Source organism: Budorcas taxicolor, chromosome 19 (assembly GCF_023091745.1).
Source record: "Budorcas taxicolor isolate Tak-1 chromosome 19, Takin1.1, whole genome shotgun sequence".
In the NCBI taxonomy this organism is placed as follows: domain Eukaryota; kingdom Metazoa; phylum Chordata; class Mammalia; order Artiodactyla; family Bovidae; genus Budorcas; species Budorcas taxicolor.
In genome coordinates this window covers 12,908,967-12,914,211 of record NC_068928.1, presented here as the reverse complement: position 1 = coordinate 12,914,211, position 5,245 = coordinate 12,908,967, and the positions used below count along the sequence as shown (strand labels likewise).

The following is a 5,245-nucleotide window of genomic DNA, read 5'->3' as shown; positions in this document are numbered from 1 at the left end:
GAAGAAGTCAGTGGACAACAGTCATGCAGATATATGATTGTGTAGAGGGGGTGTAAACACCTGCATAAAGCAGCATTACTCCTAATTACACTGAGCTGAGATCCCCTGGTCTATCCAAACAAGATCCTGGACCCCAAATCCTGGAGCAGCCTGGACCCAAGACCAAGTCCAGGAGGGTATGGTTTAGCACATCACAGTATCCACTGCCTTCTCCTTCAACCCATTGCTACAGGGCCTCCCCCCATGGCCATCCTCCTATGGGAGAAGTGTACTTTCCACTCCATTGACACTGGAGTTGATAATATGACTCCTTTTGGTGAATGGAATGGAAGCAGAAGTGATATATATGTGTCAAGCAAAAGTTTTAGGAAAGGATAATGGTAGGATAATGCATGCAGGCAAGCTTAGTCACTCAGTCATGCCTGACTCTTTGCAACCCCATGGACTGTAGCCAGCCAGGCTCTCTATCCATGAGATTTTTCCAGGCAAGAACACTAGAGTAGGCTACCATTTCCTCCTCCAGGGGATCTTTCAAATCCAAGGATTGAACCTGCTTCTCCTGTGTCACCTGCAAGGAGGCAGATTCTTTACCCACTGAGCCACCTGGGAAACATCAGATATTTCCACCATCTCTCTTGCTCTTTTCCCTCTGCCACTGAAATAACAAGTCTTTGATTGAGACTGCTTTTTCAGTCTGACCCCAAGAATGAAAACATACAGAGCTGGGTCACAAACGACCCACAGCAGATATGTACCATGAGCGAAAAAGTATCTCTTGTTGCTGTAAGCTGCAGAGACTTGGGGATTGCTTGTTACTGCATCCCAAACTAGCAAAAGCTGACTAATGCAGAGGGCAACATTCACAGCCTTCAGGCCACCTCTGACAACAGAATGGGATAAGTGGTTCAGATCACGTCACTTCAGATCCATGGGTACCAAACACGTCTGGGAATCACAAGAGACACTTAGTAAAATGCAGCTTCCCTGATCCCGCTCCTGAGCTTTAGTCAGTTCATCCAAGGAAGGGCCCAGGAAATTAATATTTTTGACTAGATCTGAAGGTGACTATCATGTGGCTATCAACAGACTATAACTTGGGAAACTCTGATCCAATGAGTCCAGTCTTTTTGATACCCAGAGAGGCACAGTGACATGCCCGAGGTCACACAGCAAGATGCCAACAGGAAACAGATCTTCAGCTCTTTTTCCTGAAGCACACGGTCCTTCCCCAGAGAAGAGGGGCAGGAGGCAGAAGGGAAAAGAGAAACTCACAGACTGAAAATGCAGTTCCAGAGAGAAAGACCAGTGAAGGCTAGGAATTCAAGTTGAATCAGGGTCCAGATTCCAAGCTGAGAAGGAGGCTGCCCTGTGGGTGGGTGGCTAAGTGGCCCCTGGAGGCCTTCTCCGGAAGACTAGAGGTGGGGAGAAAGGATTCGGCTTTCAGAGCAGGGAGGCTAGAGGAAAGAGATAGAAAAAATAAATAAAAATAGAAAGGGGATAAAAAAGCCTTCTAGCCCTGGTGAGCCCAAACATCCCCAGCATCACTGCAGGAGCCGCCCCAGCCCTCTTCGATTTTGATGTACAGTTTGAAACAAATCAATAGCAGTATAATAATACTCAGCACGCTGTGTAATTTTTATATCATTAGTTTTCATTTTCCGCTCCCCATGCATCAAAAAACTTACAACGGGCTCGTAAAGTTTATTTAGTATTCCATGAATTCCTAATCAGTTTCATTTCATAATGATTCAGGAGCCGCCCGCTGCCTAGGCCCCCATGTCAAAAAATCGATAAAACCAACACAGTTTTCCTGATGGCGGCTGCAAAAGGATCTATTGTAGGGGAATTATGATTTATGCCCTGGCCTGACCGTGAGCAGCAGCCTCCACCCGGCAGCTCAGGGCTGAGGTCTTCGCCAATAATGATTTATGCACCTTCTGCTGGCCCCACCCTGGCTCCCTCCCTGCCCCAGCTGGCCTCTGACACTGGGGGGTGGGGGGGAAGGAGGGTGGACAGGGCGGGCAGGAGAAGGCAGGTTCAGCTGGGAGGGAAGAAGGCACAAGGGAAAGGTTGACCAGAAGTCTGAGCATCTGTGCATGGGCCCAGCATCTGTCTCTGAGTCCATATACTTCCAGGAAGGCCTGAGCAGAGAAGTGGGTTGTTTGGGGATCCCCCCACCTGGCCCCAAAGATCTTCAAAGGGAATAGGGGTGCGTGGATGAAGCGGGGGTGTCCCTGGCTTTGCAACTGGAAACCTCAGTCCCATCCAGCCCTCCATTCTGGCTTCACAGGTAAGTCCTTGGCCCCCCACCTCAGCTCCATGCAGTCACCTCCACTCTTGCTGATTCTGCCCCAGTGGCTCCAAAGAAGCTCAGTGGGAAAGCGGTCCCAAGGGTCATGGTGGCCAAAAGGCCTCAGCTGAATCTCTTGGGATGCAGACACAGCCAGCCTCCAGGAGTTCTGAGGCTGGAAAGCAAGTTTCCCCGCCTCCCAAGAGGGATCAAAGGGTGGGCTTGAGTCTCAGGCGCCTTCTTGTCTCCAGAGGCAGCTTGGCTTGGTTTTGAGAACCCTCTGCCCTCCCATCCCCTTCCTCCACTGGTGGGGGATTGCTAGGTCTCGGAGACAGGATAAAGGGAGGCATTCAGTCCAACAACTGATTTAATTAAGAGTAACCAATCCAGCCCAGAAACAGAGACCTCAGGGTGACTTTCCAGGGGAGAGGATGCTACCAGCACTGAGAGGGGCCACCAGAACTGCGGCCCCAGGATGTGCACCTTCATCCACCACAAATCAGTTGGCTCGCCTGCCTGCAGGGAGAGGGGGGCCACATTTAGGTGGGTTGAGAGGGACAGATGTTCAGGGGCTGGGTGTCTGCAGGGACCCTGTCCCCGGTCAAAGGGGGAGCTCCAGCCTTAGACCCAAGTTAGAATATGTGTCTTCCTCTTCCTGCCTCAGCTTGCCTTTTTGTTCACTTATTTGGCAAACAGGGAAAAGACACCTCACAGCCACTCCATCTACGTGTGACTCAGAGATAAGGGGCTCACCCAACCTTGCACAGGTGAAAAGGGGCAAAGCCAGGGTGCTAAGGAAGGTTTTCCAGGCCTAGGGCACGCCCCGCCCCACTACACCCGGTGAATCCCTCCCCGTGCCTGGCATGTACCCCTCTCTCCCTCATTCAGGCTCTCCCCTCCCCCGCCTCAATCCCATGCACACAGCAGCATGAAAAGAGCCAGACTTTGGGACCAGACCTGGATTCGAATCCTGATTTCCATCATCACTGGCTGAGTGACCTTGGGCAATTTAATTAACCTTTCTGAGTCCGGCTTCCCTCACGTGTGAAAATGGGAGTCATAATTTCTGCCCCACCGATGGCAAGGGCTCAAAAGGGCAAGTATATAAAATGCAAGTATATAATCCCCCGGGAGGCCCCTGAGAGAGGCTTCCTGCCCTTCCCCCCACTGCCCTTCACCTCTCAGCCTCACATCCCCAGCAGAAAGTTACCTGTGTGGTGCTGGGGGTCAGAGGAGGCCTGGACATGTCCCCACTTGCCCAGAATAATTGAAAAACCAAAACCCAGCCAAGACTTGGCATCCATGGGCTCCGAGCTGTGTCACTACTCCAAGCTGCGGTCCAGCTTCATTTACACAAATCTGAGCTGAGCTCCTGCCAGGGCCCCTGTCCCCGGCTGTGAGACAGAAAGGAGCCTGGAGCCTGGCAGCCCACAGTCCTGGGAATCGTGTCTTAGGAACCAGCAGCTTCTCCCAGGTCAGGAGCTGGAGGGTGGAAGGGGGTGGGGGGTGGGGGGGCCAGAGCCTGGATCCAGGTGAGAGGAGAGGAGAGACCAGGGCTGGAGAAGCCCTGCCTGAACCCCTCCATCCCCCAAAAGGGGAAGCTGTGTTTCTCCCCTTGCAAAAGAGTCCAGATTCTTCCCCATGGAAACGGAGACCCTGGAGCCTGGGCACCACTCCAAGGATGCAGGATTTGCCGCCCCGGCTCGACCGGGATGGGCAGCCAACAGGCTGCTGTTGGTTCTCCCTGGTCTCACTCCTTCTCTGCCTACTTCTGTCTCCCGGGCTCTGTGTCTTGGTGAGTTTCCAATCCTCCTGCCTCGTCTCTACTCCCTTCCTCCATCACTGACTTCAGCCCCTAGGGAAAATAAACATTTCATCCTGCCAGGCCTGCGGGGTCCTCACACCTCCCCCACCGCGACGAGCAGTGCTAAAAGGCCTGAGATTTCAGGCAATAACCTCTCTCCCCGGATCCCCTTTCTGCTGCCAGATCCCCTCCTTGGTCCCCTCAGCTGTTCTGTCACCCCTGGGCTCAGTGACAGTCCCTACTGGGAAGGTAGGCACACTGGGCCAGGAGGCTGATGGACGGCCAACCCAGAGCTGGACATCCAATGGCCAGCACCGCAGCACAAACGCCAGCCTGCTTCTGGCAGCTGAGGGCACTAGAGGTGCCCGTCTTCAGCCTCTTTTTTGGACCCCATAAACACACACGGGCTCCTCAGCCCAAGGGGCCGGCTCCACACTGCTCTGCTGCCCCCACCCCTGCCCTCTCCCTCTCCCTCTGCCCCTGCATGCGCCTCTCACTCTGCCAGAGACCAGAGTCTCAGCTGTTCCAGTGCCTTGACGACTGGGTCCCACTCGGGCTCTCCGAGCATCCGTTCGTTCTTTCTTCTGTGAAATGGGCTCAGTGAGAGATTTCCCATCAGGGCAAGGGGTCAGGGTTGCCTCATGTGCTGTGGGGGCTGTGACGCCTTCTTTAACCATCCTTGGATGGCATCACACAGAGATCTTCCCCAGATGACCCTGTAAGTTACAAAGCTTTCCCGCTAGCAGAGTCACTGGAGATCAGAGGCTTGTTTCAGGGACACAGACAGTCACAAAGAAAACAAGAAAACAGAGGGACTTCCCTGGTGGTCCAGTGGCTAAGACGCCTCACTCCCAATGCAGGGGGCCCAGGTTCCATCCCTGGTCAGGGAACTAGATCCCATATGCTGCAACTGAGAGGTCACATGCCCCAACTAAAGATCCTGTGTGCGGCAACTAGGACCCAATGCAGCCAAATTATTTTTTTTTTTTTTGGAAAGAAAAAAAGAACAGGAAAACGGAGACCTGACTCAGCACTCCTTAGCCATGTGGCACTGAACAAGGACGCTCCTTGGCCTCCTGAGCCTTAGTTCCCTGTCTGTACAGTGGGATCGATCATCCTTATTGTCACCAGCTTTAGACGTCACATGGGAT

The 5,245-nt window shown here is 53.2% G+C and overlaps 1 non-coding gene across 1 annotated transcript; it reads left to right on the top strand.

Annotated features, from left to right (window-relative positions):
- The first annotated feature begins 4,911 nt into the window (after positions 1–4,911).
- On the top strand, positions 4,912–4,984 carry TRNAG-CCC (transfer RNA glycine (anticodon CCC)). The gene has a single exon. It is a non-coding gene; the product is annotated as a tRNA-Gly (tRNA).
- Positions 4,985–5,245: the final 261 nt, after the last annotated feature.